At 37.5% G+C, this 25,250-nt stretch overlaps 1 protein-coding gene across 1 annotated transcript in view; it reads left to right on the top strand.

Moving 5' to 3' along the window:
- PRKN (parkin RBR E3 ubiquitin protein ligase) overlaps positions 1 to 25,250 on the top strand; it is a gene marked incomplete at its 5' end in the record, with an annotated part of 579,674 nt that overhangs the window by 429,373 nt on the left and 125,051 nt on the right.

The following is a 25,250-nucleotide window of genomic DNA, read 5'->3' as shown; positions in this document are numbered from 1 at the left end:
CAGGCATTTCTACAAACTTTTTCCTTCATTGTCAGGATAGCATAAAGGGGAGGAAAGGAAGGGAAATGCCTCTCAGATTCATTTTAAACCATTATAGACATGATGGAACCCAAGTGTCTTCCAAATTTTGGATGATCTTTAAAATCCTACCTTTTATAAAAATGTCCAGAAGGAAGGGAATTTAATTTCATTTTATTGTGTATTTTGACAAGATAATGATGATCTTAATGGCACACAATCTTAATTAGGTCCTCCAAACCCTAACTGCATTATAAATTCATTATTAATTATTACCGCCATTAAACTGAAATTTTCCAATGGCTAATTTGAGGAATCTAGGTTTTCAAGTGCTATTAACATTTACAATGGTTAGAGAAAACACAGATTATTTGAAATGGTCATTGGAATACTTCATTTTCTGTGTTGATATCATCATTGGGAGTGAAAATTATGCAGCTGTGGCATGTTATGCCAAACAAGGTGTCTCACACTATTTACTTTAGTAACAGGAAATCATATTCTGGAAATATTAGCAAAAGTGCCTTCATTTTCTAATGTGAACTCTTTCTGAGGTTTATGGGGTGGATTACAGTATTATCCAGCATTGTACAAAGGTAAATGTAATGCACATATTATCGTGATGGCATAACCTGTCAATGGGTTAAAGTAGGGGAATAGCGAGAGTGACTACTGGGGAAAGAGGCAACATCTTCAAAGACTCCTTTTGGGGTCCTAGTCTCCTGAGTTGACATACAGGGGTTAAAACAGGGATTTATATTTTTCTGTGGGTAGCTGAAAGAGAATTCAAGGTCATGATACACAATGAGAACTTTCCCTCTAAAAATTGCTTTAAAATGAGTCAAATACCATTTTGAAATTATTGTCAACATTTTGGAAATATACTGACATTTGGCCATATTTTGGTAGCAATCCAACATTTGATTAGGGAGCTTTGGAATGACGAATTTTCTATAAAAGCATCAGATGAAATATGTGGGCAGTTTTACTAAAGTGAAGGGATTTTTCACGTGGGCAACTTCATTAAAACTTGAAAAAAAGAAGATAGAGGGGATTTTTTAGCTAATTGGTAAACAGCTTTGTGGGATTCTAAGGATAATATTTCTATTTTAAATATCCTAGGTTTTCGAGATTTTTAAATTTTAGTGTTTTAGTAATGGCAATGTATTTAACTTTGAACACTAATTACACAGGCATCCAATGACATTTCTAAGCTATCTCAGCACTATATTTATTATAGAAACAGTTAAGGTATGAATTTATGAAACTCAGTCCTAAGAGGAAAATCTGTTGCTTTTCTGCTGCAGGCTAAACTTAATCTTTTGAAATTATATTTATTCTTATTTGTTTTGTTTTGTTTACAAGTTGGCCCATTCCACGCTTGTTAATTGTCTGAGAAATACTAAGGCTCTGTATTTTGAATTTTTGGTCAGCTACTACCTAATTATTTTTATACTTATAATCAGTAAATTGGAAGTAGTTATTACTCCAGTTTCAAAGCATTTACTTATTAAACTTTGCATTATATATATGGAATAGTTTTACAATGTAATTTCAAATGTAGTTGCTTACACTTACAATTTAAAAATCTATTTTTTTCACTGTGTATCTAAAATATTTATTTTTAAAGGACTATTTCTGCAAGGTACTTTATCAGTAAATGCACATTCCAAAAGAGTTGTGAAATATTCATAAACAATCATTTACCAATTTTTTGTTCCATGAGAGAAGTTAAGTTAAAGTAGAGTTCACAGTAAGATCATTATCATCATTTCATTCATCCTGAATTATGGAGATGTTATGTTTTCTTCCAGAATTGAGCACTGTAAACCATAAAATATCAGCAGTAAAGTTTTGTTTAAAATAAAGCAGGAGGAAGACAGCTAAAGCATCTAGAAGCAAGCTTTATGCCGTCGCTTGCTATCATAGTGCGGTAGTCATTCCATTCAAAATTTCCAAATAATCCTTGAAAACGTGCAGCTCTGGCTATGTCTTAAATAATTACAAGTTCCTCCTAAACAGATCGGATTTTAATGGGCAATATAGGTTATAGAAAGGTTGTGTCATTGTGAAAACATGGATGCAGAACAGAGTTGTTAAGATGCAAAGGTATTATTCTCAGTAACTCCTGTCTCTGAAAAGCTGGCTTAAAACATTGTTTTGAAAATACATATTTTAAACAGGTTCATATGCAGCCCCTTGACTGCTTGCTTTTTAGGAGAAGTATATGAGTTCACCCACTGGGAAAATGAGTATTTCTCATATGATGCTGTTTGTTCTGTTTGGAAAGTGGCCAGATCTGCTGCTTTGCTTACAAATGTATCAGCATGAGCATCCACATCCTTACCGTTAACCTGCAGTTCTTACTGCTTGCCAGCTATGTATGTTGCTGTCATTTCCTTTGCTTTAATTCTTTGTGTTATCATTTATATTTTTGGATCTTTCCTTCTTTTTAGATAGGGAATGATAACTGAACCCCTTGGGCCTTACCTAACAGTGATCTTCCAAGTAGTCAAGGGAGAGTTATGGAGCTTTGTATTAAAGCTTCCGCAGCCCTCTCTTGTACAAGTATGGGGATACTAGAAGGAGTATACAAACTTACTCTGCTTTTCTGTGGATAATTATGTGTGCTTCATACATTTGAACATTCTGGAACAGAAGAGAAAGCTCTAAAATAAAACAAAAAAGTTTAATTTTAGGTTATTTTTGGAAATTATCAGTCATTTAAACTGCTTTGGATATTTGATTCTACTACATATTTGCTGTCCAGTGGAAATTAAATCCTTATTAATTCTAAGCTTGTAAATTTCTTCTCCATAATAAAAAAATCTTTCACTACAGACAACTTAATGTTAACAATTTGTAAGGGAAGATAGTAAGTCCTAACTGAATTTAAGTAATGATTTCCAAAGTAGAGCTATAAATCTACTGCAGTTGGAGTTCATAAGGTCTCAAAGGAAAGGGAACTTGTGACCACTGAAATGAATAATCTCTAAACTGCCGGTAACTCACACTGTTATTATGGCCAGTAATTTTTTGATGGGAGCCTTTGAGATAGAATATTAAAACAATTGAGTGATAAGCTTAATACAGCAGCTCATTCAACACAGAAGTTCTATTATATCAAATTATTTGTGTTACTTCTCTTTCCTGCAGCTCTAGTAATTATTGTAAATCTTAAGTAACATTTTAATCCTCAGGACATACTATAAATCAAAACCTAAATTTCAGAAATTGTCACCCCAGCAAGCGAGGTTGTACAGAATTTCACTAATAGGAATTGACAGAGAACAAATTGTCTTTCCACTCTTAACTTGGACTAAAATTTCTTTGAAAGGAATTTACCATTTGCTGCAAGCACCACATCTGTATTGGCTTTTCAAAACCACTTCACTCTGGACTAACTCTGCTTCCATTTTAGGATGATGAGAACTTTAGCTTTACTTTCATTGAATTAAATAGTATGTTGATACTAATTAAATTTCAGGGAATAATTGACTAATGTGGAACAGGTTGAAAAAATCTGATCACATCTAATGCGAAGGAATTGCCTTGCAATCTTACATCATCCTGTTTTCTTATAAAGTCAGAAGAGTGGAGGACTAAAGCGGAATATGGCTGACCCAGTGTCTAACTGAAAAGAGAGCTCCAATGGCAGCTTTGTAGTCTTTTAAAATACTATAGGTATTTCACACTCATCTATATCCAGAACTTTTCCACATTGCAGGGGCTTGGGAAGTATTTTCAACAATGTGTTAAAATACTGAAAATAGTTTATGCAAGGTTTATGCAAGAGGTTTCCAGTCTCATGTCTTTCTGCTTATGTAGATATTGATGCACATAAAATTGTTCCACTGTTTTTCATAGATATAGTCTTGACTAACATGATAAAACAGTACTAAAATAAATTATAGTTCACGTTTCTCAATTAAGAATTAATCTTCTAGGTATTGTTGACAAAGGAACAAAGGAAAGGCGCAAACTTCCAAAATAATTTCAACTTTCTTGCTCAAAACTTGCAAAATCACAGCATCCCTGTATAAATTTTAAGCCTCCTCTGAGGATTGTGGCAGGATTCTGACATATTTGGTCAATAATCTTGCCTCATCACTTCCAAGGCCTTCGTGCCCAGCTCAGCAAGGCCTTAACGTTACAAGGTCCTTTGGATTTTACCTAAAGGGAACTAAAGCCCTTTTACACTCCAGTCCTGCTTTTTGTTTCATTTGACATTACTCAATAGGTTTTGCTGTGTCTAAATTAGAACAGTGTCTAATAGCTGTCTGATTGCATTCATCATTGCTACAGCTTGACAGGTCTGCAGCATGAAGGTCATATCAAATCCCAGTTCACATAGGCAAAGTTCTGATTTATTTCCTTCCAGAACTCTTGCGAGGCAATCACAGCCCACTGGACTTTTTACACATGTACACTGTAGATTACTGGTTACAATCAGACTTGTAGATGAAAGGGTTAGGGTTTACATAGTCAGTCTTGGGATACTCACCCTGATATATATCAGTAGTTGTTTTTATTAATTCTTTGTGGATGAATCTTCACTTTTCTTTTTTACTGTGTGTGTTTTCAAACCACACATCTATTTTAAACCTGTCGTAAGTTTCTCGTTGCTGATTGACCTCTAGTCAGTTATACACCCTTCCAAAACTGTATCTTTTTAGAAGATAAGTGTATTAGTATATTACCTAATAGTGATACAAATACGATTACATTGTCAATTATGCAGAGAAAGGCTTCTAATATTGCTTATCAACACACTGCTTATATACCTTCACTGAGACACTAAATTGCTTTTTCTTTGTTGCTGTATCTTTTCACACGTCTGGAAAGGATTTATCATTTGGGCATCTAAAAATTTATAAATCTTTTCAGATTCTGAAACGTGCAGAACTCCACCTCAGTTCAGCAGGAGTCATATATGATGCACGTGAAAGGGAATTTAGACCTACAAAGAAATGTTTGCACATCCTTTTCTGCAGACTGAAGAAATGGTCTTCTCAGTGATTGGTGAACTTTTATGTTTTGTATAGATAAGAGGCAGATAAATACTACATCTCCATTTACCTTTTTCTGCAACAGCAGTGTTTTTATCTTTTTTAATGTTAGCATGCTGTCATGGAGTACATTCATGCCCTCATCAAACTGCAAAATTGTGATGGCATCAAGTAGTCAGCTGAGATTTCCTGTCCTGACTGGTGGCACAGAGCTATGGAACTGCCATTATAGACATTTAGAGAGGGATGAGTAGAAAAGAGGTGTCTATTTAAGGCACACTTAGCAATCTCTCAGTGCCAAAACATCTTTAAAATACTCAGCTGGCAAAAATTAAAATACTCCTTAGGCTGCCATGAATCACGCCATAAGATGAATTAGCTTCTGTTTGACTCTAGAAGTTAGGGATGTAAGGGGCAAGGTCTGTACTTAATACCTCCTCTGTGCTATGTCTCTCACCATTCAGATTCCTCCTGAGTTCTTATAAAATGTGTGATGCACAAATGTTAATATATGTCACTGTTGCAAAAATTGCATGTGAAATATGGAGAAATGAAAAACACTGAACACAGACCCTGCAGCTATTACTGTCAGTTGGATTTCACAGAGGATCTTGAGTGATAGGTCGGCCCAATATTATTCTTTGGGGCAAGGATCTTTTCAGCATTGAGTGTACTGTCAATCCAGCTACTTAAGTTTGTTATTATTTCTTATAATTCAGGGACCTAAAGACATTATTTTTCTGGTTTTATTAAGACAAACCTGTTCTCCCTGTGTCCTCAAAGCAAACTGCTGGCAGGTGTGAGTTTGCTTCATACAGTCCTTACACTACCCTGAGACGAGCTTTGGGAAGTAGCGTTGATGGAACATCTTTCCATGATTGAGAAAGTTGTCTTCCTGTCAACACTACTTATGCAGTTTTATGTCTAGATCATATCTGTATTTATGTGATTTTTGACAGCCCTCCACAAGGACTAGAATAGCCTCTTCATGTATGCTCAGACAACCTCCAGACTCCTTTGTCTTCCCAAGATCATTGAGCAGTATAGCTCATGCCCACACAGGTAAACATGGACAAGGATATCAGCACTAGCAATTTTTCAGTGGCTTCATGCTTCTGAGAAGCAATACATCAGCTAGCGTGTCTAGCATATTGACAGAGGGCTCCTTTTGTCACTCTCATTCTTGTCACTTGGTTAATTTTTTGCTTGTTCCTACTTTCTTCCACATATGTGTTCCCGCTAGGGAGTATAACACTCCACAGACAAAGTTATAAGCCAGATTCTTCCCTGCAGAGGGCTCATTTTGTCCTGGGAGATGTGCATTCAATCTTCTGTCTTTAGATGTCCCCCACATCCTAAAGGAATGTTACCATCTCAGAGAGGTCACTCTGCTTACACATGTGTCTCAGCACAGGTCAGCACAGTGTCTTCTGCACCTCTCCTTGTATCAGTGAGCTGCTGCCAGCTCTCTCAGTGCAACCTATTCCTTTCCTGGCCTTGTTTGTTAGGAAAATACAGGCCACAGTCCTGTGCAAATGTAGTCCAGTGCCTGGGTTGAGGCATCACAGTGCAGGTTAAAGAAAATATGATGTGAAAAATAGCTCTGCAAGTGCTGAGTGTCTTCAGTGTCCTGTATTTTTTCTGTACGCTGCAATCCCTGTCTGTACATCCACTTTCAGATTTCCTAGAGACACTACATCTGTTTACCAGCTACAAACGGTTGTTTAGGCCGCTGCTTTTCCTCCTGCCCAGCTAAGCCATCCTGCCTTCAAAATGGAGAGAGTTTGTTTCTGAGCACTGAACTCAAAACTCGTCGTAGCTGTCACGTGAGAAGATTACAGGCTGAATAAACTTCAGATTGATCCTGCCAATGAAGCAATTTATTAGCAAAATTTACTTTAAAAATAGAGCTACTCGAGGCCCTAAATTTTGTTTTAAAAATAGTTGTATTCCTAAAGCAGAGGAAAGATATGAGAGCTGTTACTTAAATGGTATCCTGGCTTTTTGTGCAGGCTTCAGGGATAGGAATGGGTAGGCTCTTAATAACTCCTTTGCCAGTAAGCTTGGTAAATAAGCCAGGTTAATTAAAAAAAAAGGAGGAAACAGGCTGTACCTAGTACACTGAAATTGCAAGTTACAACTTTTCTGGTCTTTTGGGCACATAAAAAGGGGGGTTTATTATTATTTTGGTTTATTTCTTTTAAATCCCACCTAAGCTTATTTTTATTCAGAAGTCTGAAATATCTATTCTCTTGGGTAAAACATACATTAATGTAGAATATAATAATTTTAAATAATTTATTACTGTTACTATTTTGGGGGGAAAGCTAAATCTTGTAATTTTTTAATCTTATGTAATGAATGCATTAGTGTGAGGTGAGACATTTAAATATTGCTAAGACTTTGAGAGAAAAGTTAGAAAGTAGGAAACTGATGTTTTTCCATGCAGCTATGACTATTCTTCTTTCTTCACAAAGTCATAAAGTGAGGATTCAAAGCCAGATGTTCTAACTTTCAATTGTCATTGCCTTCAGTGGAGGTTCCCAAGGTAATTGCATGACAGCATTGCCTTGTCATTGTCAAACATAGGTTTGAGTCTGCTACAGATTGTTGGTATATATTTTGTAAATTCAAGGCACGGGATTTATGGTTTTCTGTTTGTAAAGGGTAGTTGGAGAATTACCTCTGGCAGTGTAATATTTTTCTATGTAAGATCACTAAGCTAGGCCAAAGTCCCAGTTTATAATGCTGAGAGAGATACATACTTAAAACCCCAGTTTTGCATCGGTCATTATATTCATAGTGTAGAAGAATGTGCAGCTTTCTTGCACTGCTTCAGCCCTCTCCCTTGGGGAAACTGCCATGGATTCTGCACCACCCTTGCACATGGCATCCTCTGGTAGAAGTACCGATGACTATATCGTCTATTTAATTTGACATGTTCACCCACCATTTAGCATAGTAGGATTATTAGCACAAGAGAGGCTTTCAGTTCTGCTGTAATATAAACCAAAATAAGTGTTATATCATCTCTGTACAGCTAGATGCAGCATGCTTTACATAACCAGACATTTCAGTCAGAAAAGAGCTTGCCCTGACACCTACCAGAGATTAGAAAAGCCCTCCAAAATCATACCTGTAGAGGGACCTGCAGATGAAAGACTAAGGTACAAATGGACATTTCATTTTCCATTTGTTAGGGTTCAGATTCTGTCTAGGTTTGAGATCCTTATTTCTCCTAGCACAGACAAGAAATCTGAGGGCACCACACAAATTGTCTCATCCTCAAGACTTTTCTGTATGACTTCAATTTAGGTTCTACATACACAATGGGTGCTCCAGCATGCTGTGTGTGCAGGTCATGTTGTGAGGAACCTGGTACTCTTTATGAAACTCCGGGGCTTCACATCTGCATTTAGGGAAATCGTTCTTCATAGTTTTCAAATCAAAGTCTGTAAGGCATATGTGCAAAAGTGATTTCAGTTTCCATTTCTCTGCTTTGATGAAAGGAAGCTAACAATATAATATACAATATGCAGCAGAATACAGTGCCTTTTCAAATATTGTGTATTTAAGGGTTAATTACACTGCATTTTTCTCATATTACTTAATAACATGCTTTGGTGACAGTGGAGAAATTCCACTGAACATCAGTCATTGTCTAGTGTTGAATTTCCAATCTTGTGCCATTTCATCTGTCAGAAAATAGTGATCCTTGTAATTTACTTGTTATTGCATGATCTTTATAATGAAAATTACAAGGCTACTTACTACAGAGTAAATATAGTGCTCTTTGAAAAATATTTGTCCTTTAGAAGATGAAAAGGAGGAGGCTGATGGTAGTTTTCTTTGTTCTTCCTATTTGTTTCCTATACTGATCTTTTATTCCAGGGTTTCAGCTTTCAAATAAAACCTTTTAGTTGTTCATTTCCATGTGTTAGTTTCTGGTTGTCAGATTTGTCCCCATTTTGTTTTCTTCCTCCTTAATACCTCAGACCACATCTTGGCTCCTACTTTCCTCGCTCCTTAGAGACTATGTTAGGCATTTTGCAGGCCTGTACAGCGACTACTTGCAGTCTGGATGTGGCAAAGCAAGGTGACAGGGTGGTCTGAGGGTGGCAGTGAGGCTAACCGTGCCGTGCTGTGTTAGTGGGGCATGCCACTCAGGGTCAGCCATGGCCCAGAGATCACTTGGGAAAGTTCCAGAGCTGGGGTAGGCTGAGATAGAGCCAGGAAGGCCAGCCATGGACATGGACATGGCCCAGAGCTGTCTGCAGTGCTTCTGCAGTGTTTCTCAGGTGCAAGGACAGATTCAGTTTACAGAACTGACTGTCAGTGTAATGCTGCTTTTCAGTAATGCTATTCAAGAAGCAGGGGTGGCATTGTTTGGACTGTACAAGGCAGAAGCAGGGGTGGCATTGTTTGGACTGTACAAGGCAAAAGCGATCAGGGTGGCACTGGTTTCTCATCTGCTGCCTCATTTATTTGGCATTCTGTTTGGATGGTTCACTGAAACTATCATCTGAGCACTTAGTGAAAGGGCAATTAAGATCTTAGGAATTATTAGAAATGACAAAATGTGGTAAACAGAGCGTACCCTGCTCTGCACATACCAAGTGCAGTTTTGGTTATTGCCTCTGAAAAAGAAAGTGCTGACTATTGTTTAAATATAGGGCAGCAAAGATGGCTGGAGGTATGGAATAGCTTGTGTGCAATGTGATGGTTATTATTCTGTTGTGACAAACGACATCTGGATCAAAATGTGATGAAGTTTCCTAAAATCATGAGAGATACGGAACAGACTAAAAGGGATTTATCCTATCTTATGATGTGAGAACTGGAGACATGAGAACTATGAGACAGCAGGTATAAAGTAGACAGAAAAAGCTCACCTAATGCAAATTAAAATTGTGGAAGCTATTGTAGAGACAATAAGTATTCAAGGTTCCCAAAGTCACTAGATAAAATTCCCCAGAGCAGCAAGGGAAGAAGGTAATCTGGTTTCACCCTCAATTGCAGATTATCCCTAAACTGCAGACTGCAGGTAAGGATGGTATACAGAAATAGTTATCTCTTCTTGTTTCCTATGCTTTTCTTGTAGCATCTGTTACTGGCCTGTGCCAGAGACAGGACACCAAGAGAGCACTTCAGTACTGAGCACATCTATAGTACTGACTGCTAACCTCAGCTTCTCCCAAATGAAAGCTATCTTTACTTTCCTAGAAAGGAAGTGAGGAAGGAGAGGAAGGAGGAAGAAGCAGGACTGGATGATTTCTACCTTTTGTGTGTTGTGGAGCTCTGTGCTGCATCTGTGTCACAAGTGTGTGTTATGTCCAGCCAGTATTGTGGAGGGCACAATTCAACCCAGTCTTTTTTGGCCTTTGCTGACCTCTCAGAGATTATTTTCCTGGCTTCTTCTAGCAGAAGGTAATGCTAAGAGCAATGGTTCTACAATATTGTCAAGCCTATTATTTTGAGGCCAATACAGATGGATTACCGAGACCTAACTTTGAAGGTAGTTAGCTTTTCAACTGCTTGGATGGAGGATTGGCTCAGCTGGGGAAAAACATGCAGGCAATTATTTCTAACACTGGGTTTCTTCTTTATCTAATGTGTAATTTTCTGAAATACTGCTGTGTCTTTTATCAAGAAATAGAGGCTAGCTGGCTTGGAAAATCTAAGATAAGGAGTCTCTGAGGCAGGAGTAATTGGTTGTGGTAGATTGGGACAAATTAGAAGGGTACTCGACAGAATTGTTTACTGTACTGTGTACATGCCACTTATTTCAGGCACTTCCATCATGTTTCCCTTTGTCTCTATTTATTTATTTATCTGTTTAATATTGAGATAGTCATTGACATTAGCTTACTTTCCTACACGAGACTCTCCTGAACAACAAAGACACAAAGGATTAGCCTGAGACATAAAAATGTCGTGTGTCCTCTTAGATTATGCACAGTCTGTCTTTAAATGTTAGCGTTAACCTTCAGTTCAGTTGGATCTGTAGATACAAGAATGAAAAAAATGCAAACTGACACTTGTGTATTTTTTTATTGCAAATATTTATGTTTGTCTTCAGATCGTATTTTCCAGGTACAGATAGAAGTTAGAAAACTGTTATTAGAGTTGTAGGAGATTCAGTTGATTAAGTGCCTGTCACCTGAATCAGTTTTATATCACAGCTCTTCTAATTCAGTGGCCAGTGCACAAAAAAATATCATTGTGCCTTTCAGGTGTTTGCTGCCTTGATTTGTTATCGTCCCAGCGAAGGAGAACATAGTCCTAATGATCTCAAGTGTGCTGTGTTCCTGTAACCCACTCTCCATCAAATACAAAAGTAACACAAAATAAAAATAAAACTAGATAACGCTCCACAACCTTCAAAGGGGAACGATAAATACAGAGAGAGAAAAGGGAAAAGAGAGAGAGAGAAAGGAGATGTGCATACACATACCCAAGAATTCGTCGCAGCGAAGTTAACTTTTGTGTTCAATGCCACAGAGTGCTTGAAGGCAGCTGCACTGTTGACTCTTACAGAGACTGCAGCAGATGGGAGCAGGATTAAAATGGCAAAATGGGTGAAACACCCATGAACATGGTACCCACTGATCATGCAAGCCCTGGAACAGGTTATTACAGGAATGCAGCATCACCATATCACAAGTTAGGCAAGGCATACTCCATGGTGTAACCAGTAAAGCGAGGAAGAGCTCCCTCAATGGGAAGTCACAGATAGCTGTGGAAGCAGAGATAGCAAAATGGTCAGTGATAGCAATCTGTAGCCAAACATCAAAAATTCTGCTTTGCTCTTCTTTTCCCTCCTCCCGTTTCCCTTGATACACATCCATCAAATTGCAATAGGATTTCTGCTGGCCAGTTTGTGTCTTGTAAATTGACAAGAGAGGGGAGAATCACTTTGCCTGGAATCCCTGCTAAATTACATGAAAATAGGATTTATGCTGCATGTAAACTGTGTAAAGCCAGTCAGCTTTTAAGTGGAAACCAATTTTGTAGTGTGTAAGTATCATTGATTTGTTAATCTGACAATTTTTTTAAACAAGCTGGTGTGGATTAGCCAGTTCTGATTGTATGTCTCCTACAAGTCATTTTAGTGCTGGATAGCTTGGTGGGTAAAGCACTAGAAATTAACCTTTCAGACCCCTGCCTATAAAGAAATTATTGATCTTTAAAAAAGAATCAGATAATCTCATTAGATATAGTTTTCTGTAGCCTGAGTCTAAATCCTGCCATACAGAATCATTTATCATAATTGACGATCTTTTTCCTGAAGCAGACAGGAGATAAGCTACAATAGAAAGCAAATCCTACAGGAATTGGTACAGAGGAGCAGTATGAAGAATTTCCAACCAATTTGGTGCTTAAGGGATGTTTTGTTTCCCCTCCAAATAATTCTAAGGGCTTTTAGCTTTTATGTGTGTTTTTATAGCTGTATATCCAATCGTTGTCAGGCAGGGAAAAAAAGCGTCTCTGAAATTTCATGCATGGTGGTATTCTGGAGCCAGACATCTTCGTAGAAGGAATGAATTTCTGATCCATGACATAACAGACACAAGTAGAAAATACATAGCAGGCGATGTAACATTGAAAGGCAGAAGTGATACAGAGTTTGGTACTTAACATATAAATGACTGCTCAGGAGTACTCTACAGAAAAAATAGTTAACATGGTGTCAAAAGGTAAGTGTACACGCAGCGAGACCTAGTGTTGTTATTTTTTACAACTGCAACTCAGTGATCTACTGAAATGGAGCAAAGTCAAGTGAGCATTTTAATGACATGAGAAAAAAAATGCTGAACCTTGCCATTAGTTTCAGTAACTTGACTGTCCATTTTGCGAAAGGCAAGAAAAGCCAGAGGAGACTCGATGCCGGAGCTATGTCTCTCTGCTGCTGGGGAAAGGGGAGACGGTGTGTGTGTGAGGGAGAGGGGATTCCTGGGGGGACACCAGTTCTGACTTGGCTTATCAGCTTGCTTAATTGTTAGCATCAAGGTCAGAGACATTCCAGTCCTGATTACTAGTGTCTGCATCAGCATTCATAGTGCCAAGCTACGCGACTCGAGGATCCCACTAGGTATAAATTTTCAAAACGACTTTATTTTCCCCTCTTTGGAAATGATTGATACAGCAATATCTGTACCCAAGAGGGGTGAGGAGGGAGGCAGGAAATGTGCATCCCCCTCCCAGTGCTCTGACATCAGGCTGTGTACGCTGTGGGGCTTCATACATGCAGTTAGTAAGGTTGCGGCCTTGCCCCTGTACCTGCCTAGTCTGGCTTCAGTCTCACAGCTCAGAAACACCCCAGTGTTGAAAGAGTACAGCAAAAAGTGTACTTGAGGGGAAAAAAAATGCATATGCTTTAGGTATGGGAAGTAATTCAAATATTAGAAGAAATAGTGCCATATAGAGTGTTTCATTTAATTAAGATGTATTAGACCTGTGATAATGGGATAATTGAGACTTGAAAAAAAAACATTAGACAAGACCAACTAATTGCAAGACACGGCATATCTCTGTGTGAGGTGGTAAAGATAAGAGATCTGTGCTGCTGCTGTGGATTAACTCAGAAGTTATTTGTGGCCGTGTAAGTAAAGACTAGGAGTATCCTCTGGCATGGTGTGGCAGCTGTTCTGTACTAAATTGCTGGCATAATCTCATGAAATTGCTCGCACTAATTCACTTCAGCATGCCGATGAGTCTGATGGCATAATGCTGAGCTGTGGGGGTTCTCACCTGCCCTGTGCATAGTAACTCATATCTCTTTTCCCCTGTGTTCCCAGTCCAGTGCATCCCCACTGCACTTGGAGGGAATTGGAACAGCCTCAGAAATTTATGACCACAGGAAATTTACAACTGCAGCATCCTTTTCTGGCCCATCGAAAGGCCCTATCCACCTAGAAGGGCTGTGTTTTCTCTTATATGCACAAGGGACAGAATTAATCAATATGTGTATCGGCATGATAGCTAAACAGAGCAGAGTAATTTTTCAATGTTTTGCAGATATCTGTGGGTATTTAAAAATACTCTTCTACCAGGTAGCAATTGTTCAGTATTCATTCGCTAGTACTAGTGTACCAGTTTTATCCCTCCTGATTAAAGGGTCTATCCCTCTTGATTAAAAAACAAAACAAAACACACTGGACTGGACTTCAGCTGTACAGTACAAAAGATCAGGAATTTTTTTGTTATTCTCAATGTTATTTTTGAAGTGTGGCAGGAAGAGCCGGATGTTAAAGTGGTTTGTTTATTTCATAGGCAAATAATAAGTCGTGCACCATAAAAACGGATAGGCCATCTTTGATGTTCATTGACAGATCCAAAGCAAAGCATTCTTTATGAGAAAACACTGCATTTCTAATAAAGTGCTCCCAACAGCCAAGCTTGTGCTGCTTAATTTGTTTCCATGGAGTGATATTATAATTCTGACATACTGAAAAATCGCCTCGCAGAGACTCATATTGCATTTGTTGCTGAGTGCATCTTTTATATAACATTTGTTATTGTAGTGCTTGGGGTGTCTTCAGAGGAGTAATATTCTAAATGAACCTGGCTGTATTATCCCTTTAATGTAGAGTAGAATTTTGCATTAAATTTTCAGCCTATTTCAAATGTGTTTCGCCAGCTATTTATTGCGAATGGTCTGTTTGAGAACAGGGCCAGTATATCAATATGAAATCAGAAAAATCCTTAACTCCCTATCTTTGGGGAACCTCTCAGGTCGTTCCAATTCTTTGCAGTTAGATGAACAGACAGCATGAACTCTTGTATTTATGCCTGCCTGTCAGGATTTTTTATAGTAGAAACACGATTCACTGTTTGTTATGCAGGATTAGCCTGTCTTGCACAATGTTATTAGAATTAGACCTGACTAGAGAGTGACTTAATTTCTTTTTTCTTCTGTATTTAACTTTGGTTTTCATCCCACACCAGCTTTTGCACTCCCAGGAACACTCTGACTCTTATGTTAGAGTAAATATTGAAGAACATATGTATTATTTGTCTGGATCTGCAGAGACAAAAACCAAGAGCAGTATGCTGTCCCCCCTCTGTGGGCTTCTGTGTTCTGAGCTGCCAGTAAAATGTGAAAAGATTGCACTATGATGTCCTATTAGACCTCAAGACTGGAAGGACAGTTTGTATTGAACACAGGCATTTTTCATAATTATGTTGCCTGCAGGGTTACCACCTGCCCTAATTTGATCTGATTAAGGTGAAATGCAAAACCGTCCTCATTTCACAAGTGGAACTTTGCCATGTACCCTCGTGGAGAGCAATAAGATATGCATACAAGTGCTGCTGCTGTGAAGCAGGAAGAAAAATATTACAATTAGGTAACAATTAAGATTTCAACTCCATTACTTGAGTGCAGGTCACTTTTAGACAATTGCTTCATTCTTTAGTGTTCTGGAAATGGCCTTCTGTCATAAAATCCCTCTGAAAAAGAGAAAATCATAGCCATTCATCCAGATATGTCTGTACTATTCTGTGAGACATAATATATTCCATGGCTTTTTAAAATTCTCTTTTGGTTGGATAGGTTTATTGTCCATGAACATTTATTTTTAGAGTAGCCTGGGCTTGCCTCGTAGTCTGAGTCATTTATGTAGCAATTTAAATATTTGTCTAAGCTCTCAGTGAAAGGCTCATGTTGAAGTCTTATAAATGCTGCACAGATTAAAGGAATAGCATTTTTTATATACTGTTTATACAGAATGACGTCATATCCTAGGGAAAAAAAAGAGAAATGCAAAAGTAGGAAGAGAAGCATTACTGTTTCTGGGTCACTGAATATTGTTTGCCATTCTCCTTTCTCCAAAAGTAATTTTATTCATGCATTTGCATGTGTGAGTAAGACAGCAAGACCTGCATGTGTGCATCTTGGTTTTTTTCTGGCATCTGGTTTTTTTTTTTTTTTTTTGAGCTTGGCATATTGATCTTCCTGTACTGTGGACAGAAAATAACCTTTAAAAACTGCATGTTGATATCCCAGAACATTAAATTTGTAATTAAAGAGATGGAAACCTGTGTCTGTTCTCTGACACTTGGCCACATCTTTCTTGATGGTACAATGGCTTATTCTACGTTACATAGTCTGTGTAATAAACTCACTTGGTAAAATATGACTGAGATGAAAATTTATTGCAACATGAATGACCAAAACTGTTCTTTCTGTCATTCCCAAAATTATAGGAAGAACGCTTCCGTATTTAAACTTTTAAGGGAAAAACCAAGAAATATTTACTCTCCAAATATGATTTTCAGCACTTGGGCTTTACAATATCCTTCTGTTATCAAGCCATCAGCTGGAAAACGGCAGTGTGAACTTAATTTCAGCATAGAAACCTTCCTGTGTGTTCTGTATTGCACCTGTTTAATTCTAGCATTCAGAAATTACAGTCTTTTTAAAGACTTGCCCTTCAGTAATGGGCAAATTAAATTCTTCTATAGTTATTTTTACCTTGTGTTGACTTTTATTCGGGGATAGTTGGATTTTCCCTGAGAAGACAATCTTCATCCTTATAAAGTCTCCACCACATGCTGAAAGCTCCTGACCTCTCACTTGCCTTCTCAAAGGTACTGATCATCATCAGTGCCAGCATGAAGGTGGGAATTCGAGAGAACAGAATTTACTTTGGAGATTTCAGCTACTTTCTGAATAAAAGATGAGAAAACCTTTCATGAATTGAGCTGATTGAGCTAAAAACCTAGAATACTGAGAATGAAGAGCTCCTTTCAGCCCAGATCCCTGCAATGAGATTTTCACTACCGAGGCTTTTATGGCCTAAGGTGTTGAGTCTTCCAAAAGAAGGTTAGAGCATCTCTGTTGTATCTCAACTAAAAAGAAATAAATCACCTGCTTATGTTAGGAGCCTGATTTTCTGACTCTTTAATGTTATGAAAAAACTGTAGGAATAACTCTACTAATTAAGACGCATTTAAAAAATAACAAATGATCTTGTTTCTGTAAAGTTTAATTCGACAAAAATCAGTACTTGAATGGAAAGAAGGGAGTCTTCTTTTTACTTCTACTTCTGGAGCTGCTGCATTTGAGCAGTAAAGGTCGTGGTTCAATTTCTCATTCCAGGTAGGCAGCACGGATTTTGTTTTGTTGCATGAGTTTAGTATTCAATGACTTGACTGAGAATTTATGCCTATGATTTAAACCAGAATATCGAGCAGGCAGTTGGTACAGACCTTTAGTCAAATATGTTTGCACTATAGCATGCTTGCCCTGAAGTCTTGGACAATAATGAATTTTTTTAGAGAATTCCCCCCTCGGACGGACTCTTTCATCAGTTCATCACATAGTGGAGCAGCATATCCAGGAAGCTGCCAAAAATAACAAGCAATGACATGCTGGCATTGTGCAGCTCAGTACAATTCAGGGTTTGAATGCTGATGTGGGTAAACAGTACTTGTTCAGGTCTTGTTTAAATATTGTTTTAAATATGCAAAAAGTAAGCAAAAAGCAAGTTCTGAGCTGAGATGGCATGTCAATATCCCTGCTGATATTTTCTGTTGTAAAGATTAAAAGAAAGACCCTAGTAGAAAATGGCTAATGTGGATCATTGCTTCTAGTCATTTGGCTTTAAAGCATCATTAAAAAACCCAGTAAGTAGCAGCACAGGGAAGGGCAGAGCCGTGTGCGATGTGAGACAGCCAAGCCAGCAGAATTTTCTCTAATCTGAGATGCTCCATTTGCTGCCAGTAGTCAAACTTTATGTGATCCTTTCCCAGCTCTTGCAGTCCCTTTGCAGAAGTTTTTTGCACAAATACTCCACAAAATACCTTTTGTGTCTTTGGATGATTTGGAAATGAAGTGCATACAAACAGAAATGTAACCCACTCAGCTGGGCCACTAACAACTCTGGTTAGTGGTCCTGACAACTGAACTTTCATAAAACTTTCTTGCATATTAACTTCAGCAGCCTTTTTGATAGCAAACAAAAGCTTAGGTCTTTTTACAGAAGTTAGAAGTCAATCACAAAAAAAGAAAATCAACATGATACTGTTTGACAGGGGTATTAACCAGGAGAAAAGGGTATTTAAATTCTGGGTTTGGTTTGGTTTGTTTTTTGTTGGTTGATTAAGCTTTACAAAAAGGGATATATATCCTTTATCGGCACACAGGCTTTTTAACGAAGTGTTATATTTTGTGTACATAGCCAATTTTTTTGCTAGTATGAACATGTGTAAGCACCTCTGACTTAACTGTAGCAATGCTAGTTTGCTGGACCTGGAGAACTGCCCCACCGTTTGCAGTTTTACAGAGACTTCAAAAGACTTACAGGAAAGACCTTCACCGTGTTAATCTCTGGGTATGTGAACCACATGCTAGTATTGCTTGTCATGCTCTCTGGTTTGGCACTGCCCAAGCATGGAGCTGAGCTTTGCAGCGAAAATACTGTGCCTGCTGACTTTGAAAGGACAGAATTCAGTAGTTCTTGCTTTTGAAAATACCTCCTTTTATTTTTTCCCCCAAAAGGAATCTATATTATTTTTAAAATCTAATATATGTCTTTTCAGTCATGTATCTGTTTTACCCTGCTGTCTACTTATCTAGGTTACTCTGCAGAAAAATGTCACCTGGAAACTGATGTTATCAAAATGGCATGAATATAAGTAAAGCAGCCCATGTAATGTTTTTTACTTCACTTTTTTGATTTTACTCAATATGCTATTTCTTACACCAGTTGTAAGGTGGCCAGTACAAGGTATTTGTGCACTAAAGCACAAATCTCATGATTTGTAAATATACTGTTGGAAGTATATTTATAAAAACTAAATCATCGGATGGTTTAGTGTGTCCAACAGGCTGAACTCTGCTTATAGCATTTTGAAACAAATCTGTAGGTAAGGCATATAATACTTGCTGAGGAAAGTTCTGTAAGTAAGCATATATTTAGGCAAGGTAATAACCACAATGCATCTCTTGAACAAAAAATCATTTGGTTTTCTTTGGGGAAAAAATGTTCTATGAATCTCCAGCAATCACAGTAGAACATCAAAGTAAATATTGGAAGGAAAATTATGAGATAATGGATCTGAGAATTTCAGTTTGCAAATGTGGCTCAAATGCATGATGAGCATTGAGAATTCAGGAGTTAAATGAATAAGGCCTTTGTTAATAATAAATCAATAGGTAAACCTAGTGATTATAAGCCAATTTCATTAGAAGGTTTTGAGTCTGATGTGTGCTTTTATGATTAACAGTGGGTAGCAATAGTTGATCTTCCAAATAAAGTTGTGTGCCCATGTAAATCCCCTGTGTTTTAAAACCTGCAGACTTGGGACTTGAGATGACAATTATTCACAAAACAATTTTGTCACCTTTCTTTCTTTAAAAATTAAATCTTTCTTATACAAAGCACACTGTAGGTCTACAAAGTAATAAAGCTTTAATTTTGATTACATTAGAAAATTACTTAGGTAACAATAGAGAAAAAAATCAACAATTTACTATTTACATAATTATTGCTCATGAAAGTTATAAAAATCGTGCAAATGGTCATAATAATAACCTTCTGTGGGATCTGTGCAAAAATATTTCTACATCCTTCAGAAAACACAAACACAAGCAGTATTCCAAGCATAGGTTTATATGCTTATGTTCTGCAAATTACACACTTGGTATTCTTCATAATATCTTTTCCTCTTTTCAATAAAATATTTATGCATTCCAGGCACTCTCCTTAGTTTTGTCTTTGTTCATGTTCACATAACATCAAAAATGAGAAAAGGTCACCTAAAACATCAAAACATTTAATTAACACAAGCACAGTGAAGTCACTTCGTACTTTGAAATCGTTGCCAGTTCCCATAAAAATACGACACTCACCAGCACAGGATTGCTTTTCACTGGAAGAGACACAGACAGTAGAAAGGTGCATTTTTTACACCAATATTCCAATTAGTTGAACAGGTTGGTAGAGACTGGGAAAATAACATAAACAAATGCATAATCATTATGGGATTTTAAACCTATAAAGTTTTGTGTGAAAGTCTAGGCCAATTCCCTCTTCTCGCTACCCCGGTACTGTTCCCGTTGTTATCACACACAGTGCAGGGTTGTGCTCATCCTGACATTCCTCCTTGCTCAAGAGAGTTGTATGGGTTGGGCTGGGCTGTGCTGCGCTTGTACTTTCTGCATAGAGTACCAGCTACTTTGTCACACTGTGGGTGGGTGGTCGTGATGCTCTGGATGGATACCTGCTATAACAAGCTGCAAGCTTTCCTTGCCATCTTCCCTTGCTGTGCATGCATGGCAGGCCAGCATACACTTGCCTGTATACATGTAGATGTAATTGTTGCTATTTTGCAAGTACTGCCATTAGAGCATTCAATTTCCAAACTTTGAGATTATTTTTTTTAATATGGAATATTTTTCATATCTGTACCCAAGTCAAATATGATTGTACATGGAATAGAAAAAAAAAGACATACATCCATTAATTTTCTAAGCATGAAGTGGTTATTCTCATGTATTTAAAATATTTTTCAGTTGCATGCTTGCTTTAGCAATTAGCACTGTGGAAAGATACCTTTTGAAGGACACTGATAAGATATTCTTACACGGTTATGTTCAGAGCTCGCAAAAGGGTATGTACTTTTCAGAATTACCAAGTGTTGATGCAGACATAAACTTTAAGTGAGAGAAATAGGAGTTACATCATGCTCATAATGTAAATGCTCAGTTTGCATGGAGCAATATGATGGGAAAAATTAGAGGCTCAAAGCTAAGCGTTTGCAGAAATGATTGGGATTGCAGCTATTGCGTGAAATTGAACTGATCTAACCTTAAAAGTCACTTGTACATCTTACCTAGTTACCTTAGACACTTCAGTTAATGGAGATAAGTGGATACCTTTTTTTGGGCCTGGCTCAGGAATTGCCCCATGAAGGTATTTCCTTCCGTTGACTAAAAAGGAAGCGTGCAATGAATACATGGAACTCATACAGCCAATATTTAGATGGTTAAATACAGTGAATTTCATGCAACTTTTTCCATCTTTGGGGAAAGATGAAATGTAAAATGCAAAGCAGGAAATAATGCTACAAATGCGTGGTAGAAGATGTATCATGCAATCCAACAGTAGAGATGAACGATCCCATAGTAGAGATACAGGCTTATGGCTGCAGTCAGTTAAGACATTGAATGGTTTTCTATGATTCTCTATGGCTGAAATTTCTCCAGGGCCCATCCCACCCCAGGCCAGAGCAGGGAGCTGAGGGCAGTGGGGCAGCCACAGCTCCTGGCATTGGGCTCTTCCCTGGGATGAGGAGGGGCCAAGGCTGGGCCAGGACTGGCCATGTCTCACCAGCACCTGACTGGCCGTGGGAGATGGAGACTAGCCCTGCTGCGGTGCTGCTGGGGCAGGGGCTGACAGTCCCAGGGGCTGTCATGGTGTCACAGGCTGTGGGGGAGCTGCAGGGGGCCAGGAAGGGGCACTCTGGGCTGGTGGTGCCATCAGGGCCCTAGCACTTGCATTGGTTCTCAGTTGGCTGTATTTGTAATGGCAGTAATTTTTTTTGCTCTTGTTTTGCCAGCTTATGCAATATTAAAGGGTTGATTTAATTTTTTCTTTGCCTTCTCACTGGAGAACATAAGTCATGCAAAGTGATAATTTTAAGCAAAAACAAAAACAGAAGCTAATTCTGTCTGAGAAAAAATATGTGAAGACTTGAGTAATTAAATTTGTAGTAGTTAGAATCATAGTTTAATTACAAGTGTAGCTGAAAGTGTATGTTCAGACCAGTTGAAATTGGGGAATTTATGATGTTAGGGACGTTAAACTGTCCTTCCTAAATTTTGCTTCATTATTCTTCTCTTGGAGATACATATAATTATATGAAAAGATTAAAAAAAATATTTTTAACTTTATGAAGAATACCACAATGTAAATTGTAAACTTACAGTTGGAAATTTCTGTAACTTTGAATGTACCTTTCATTAAGAAGTACAGCTTTTGCAGTTAAATAATAAAGCAATATGAGAATCAAGCACCAACAAAATTAATCAAACAAGTAATCTGGGGTGTGATGGAACATTTAGAAGCAAATAATAGGCTTAAATTTAATTTAAGTAATAAATGCTGGAGTATAAGCAAAGAAATTGTGAGTTTATAAAGCTGCTGGTGCTTTGAACTGGGTATCACCCCTGTATAACTTACTTTACTGCTTGGACTCAGGTTCATTCCTAAGACATCACCATTAGTTTTATGGGTCTTACTGCTTTGAGGTCAATGGACCTGTGTCAGAGGGAAAGTGATATAAAAATACTAAAGGTTCACATCATTTTTGTATTTCTCTCATCTTACTCTGCCTTCACCGTTACCAAACATCTGTAACAATCGTCGTAGCTGTGAACATACAAAACACACAGGTTTGAATGTGAGTTGAAAGAGGGAACTAAAAATTTAACTGCCATTTTATCAGTCTGCAGATGTTCTTAATCCTGCATTTTGGCTTCTAAGTAAAGGCAATTGTCCATGCTTTTGCATCATTTCCTTTTGAGATTCTTATATGTGATTGTTATTGATTGATTTATTTAATATTCCTATGGTTCCCTTTATGTCTGGAATTTTTATGTATGTCTGTACTTTTTCAGCAATAACTGGTAAGAGGGAAATGGAAAGTTTCAGTAATTATAGAGACCGTTGATTATAATAGAGTTTCTGTACTACCAAGGGCATGAAAACTAATTGTCAAAGTATTGTAGACAAAATAGCTGAAATATCAAAAGTGCTGATAATTTGTTTCATGTGGCAAGTGCTAGTTGTACATCGGAGACTTATGAAATCTTTCTTTTAACCTTTGGTGGGTACAGTTTCCCAGTAAACCCATTGAGTGCTGTGATTAATAGTTTTCAAGTCACCATGTGTGTTTGTATATACATTAATTTGTTGAGGGAGATATGGGTGACTGTGGGTTGGATGACAAATAGTTCTTTATGCTTATCAGCAGAATAGGTATTGTTTATCTCTTGTTTTCATTTATGTAATGATTATTTTTCTATAGTCTTTGTCTCTAGTCACATTGCAGGAATTTAACATCATCCCAGACTTTGTCAAAATGCCTAGATATTTGGTAAAAATATTACAGCCTTGGACCATGTTTTACAAAAGTCCACTTACAGAAGAAATTAAAGTAGAAATAGGAAAGATTAGTAATTCATGCAAAAATATCCAAAACAAAAGGAAGATGTTTCAATCTTACTTCTTTTTTTTGTTTTGTTTTCTGTGTTTCTTCATTTCCTTTTTTTTTCAAGTTATTGACAATAATAATTAATGTTTTACAACAATAATTTCCATTGTTTCCTCACATTATTGCTTCTGCAATGTGAAGATCTGAAAGGACTTCTTAAAGACACCAGACTATTAATATGTGTCAGTATAATTCAATACTGCATAAGTCATTGTTGCTGGAAAACATCATGCCAACAGTGGCATGGTTTTCAAATTCCCTCTCCTCCTTTGCTGGTAACCTCAGGATCCCTTTTACAGTCAGCTTTCAAGATCCAGTGAAAATCTGGACTATGAAAAGATTGAAAACTATATTGGGCAAGTCTCAAAAAAAGTCTATACAAAGTATTGGGAAGAGGATGCAGCAATTGACAACCAGTAACACTGGAAATAAACATTTGCATGTTAATGTATGTGTATATATATATCTTCATACTTTTACACAATCTTTTATAAAGATCCTTGGTCCCAAAGTGTTTATTGTCTCTAACATGGTCAGAAGAGAGGATGTGTGTAAGCAGTTCACATAAGAGAGATTATATAAATTATGCATGAGAGCAGAATGGAATGGATTTCTGGGAGAAATAGGCATTCAGGAAATACGATTTCAAGGAGAATGGAAAAGGGCAAAGTTCTTGCTAGGCAAGACAAAGGAATCTTTTCCATCTTAAGGGATTTAGTGAATAATAAATTGGAAAGGAAAAGAGGGAAGAAAGAAATGATTGTTTGAAGACGCTGTAAAGACTGCAAAAAGCAGAGACAAGCAGAAAGCAGTTTAGTTGGTGTTACAAAGCTAACATCTGTCAATAATTAACTTGCGGTATCGTATGAAATTATAATTATCCTCTGCACTTAGAAATTCCTATAGCAGTGTACAATCAAAGCAGATATTTTCAGGGAAAATGACATGCAGAAAAAAAAATAATTACATAAGAGCTTTAGGGTAGTAGAAAAGAGCCATGTTTTATGCAGTGAGTTCTGATCTGGAACACAGGGAAGTCAACAGTTTTGGAGTACAAGTCAGACCTCAGGTCAAGAAGTCAGGGAGACAGAGTTTGATACATTCAGGATTTGTGTGAGCTGGAAGACAGAGATATAAATGCCAGTGAAAGTGGACAGAAAAAATGCTGCACAGCAGCGATTCTGTGGCAGAATTGTAAGGACAACCTTAACTGCATTGAGAACAAGAAAAGAGAACAAACAGTATGAGCCTAAGCGTGGGGCAAATGGGGAGAGAAAATCAAAACGTGATGCAGAGATTGTGGTCCTAGAAGTTCAGGAGAATAAAAGTCCTTTAAGAGTCACTCAGATTCAAAACTCACACATGGAAATATGGAAATACCCTTGTGTGTGAGAGTAGGGAAGAAGTGAGTGAAAAGAAGCCTATAAGACTATCATAGGTCTTATTAAATGGGAAGGAATAGTAATATTTAATAAGCGACAAGCCATTAAGCATATTCTTATCATATGCTTAAGCCTTGGCTACCCTAAAAGGCTTTGCTGATGAAGTTGTATTGATGCTGCGTTCTCCAGCTGTACCACATCTGAATGGAGGTAAAGCATTTATCAGCAAGAAGCTGATTTGAATACAATTTACATCCATTCCCTAACTAAAAAAATCATACAGTAGGTCACTTGTACTGGTATATCTGTCTATAGTACAGGTTTTGTCTTTTTTAGTTATGTTGCTTGCAAGTATAAAGGCTTTTCCCTTTGCTATGCCATCAAAAGTTGTGAGTGTAGGCCATGCCTCATTGGCTTTGAGTGAAGCCACAGTGCTGATGGAGATTTCCTGACAACTGTCTCCAAATTCATTTGCATCCTTTTAATGGCAGCCATTAAGAGTGAGAGGTAACTATTTGTAGTTGCATCAGCAAAAAACCAAGTTGTTAAAAATTGTAGATCCTCCCATATTCTGGGGAGAACTATGCTTTTATTCCCTTTTAAGGAATTTTCTCTGTTC

The sequence above is a fragment of the Gallinula chloropus genome (genome assembly GCF_964237585.1).
Source record: "Gallinula chloropus genome assembly, chromosome: 3".
NCBI lineage: Eukaryota > Metazoa > Chordata > Aves > Gruiformes > Rallidae > Gallinula > Gallinula chloropus.
Note: the sequence above shows the minus strand (reverse complement) of the source record. Positions and strands in the feature narration are given on the sequence as shown.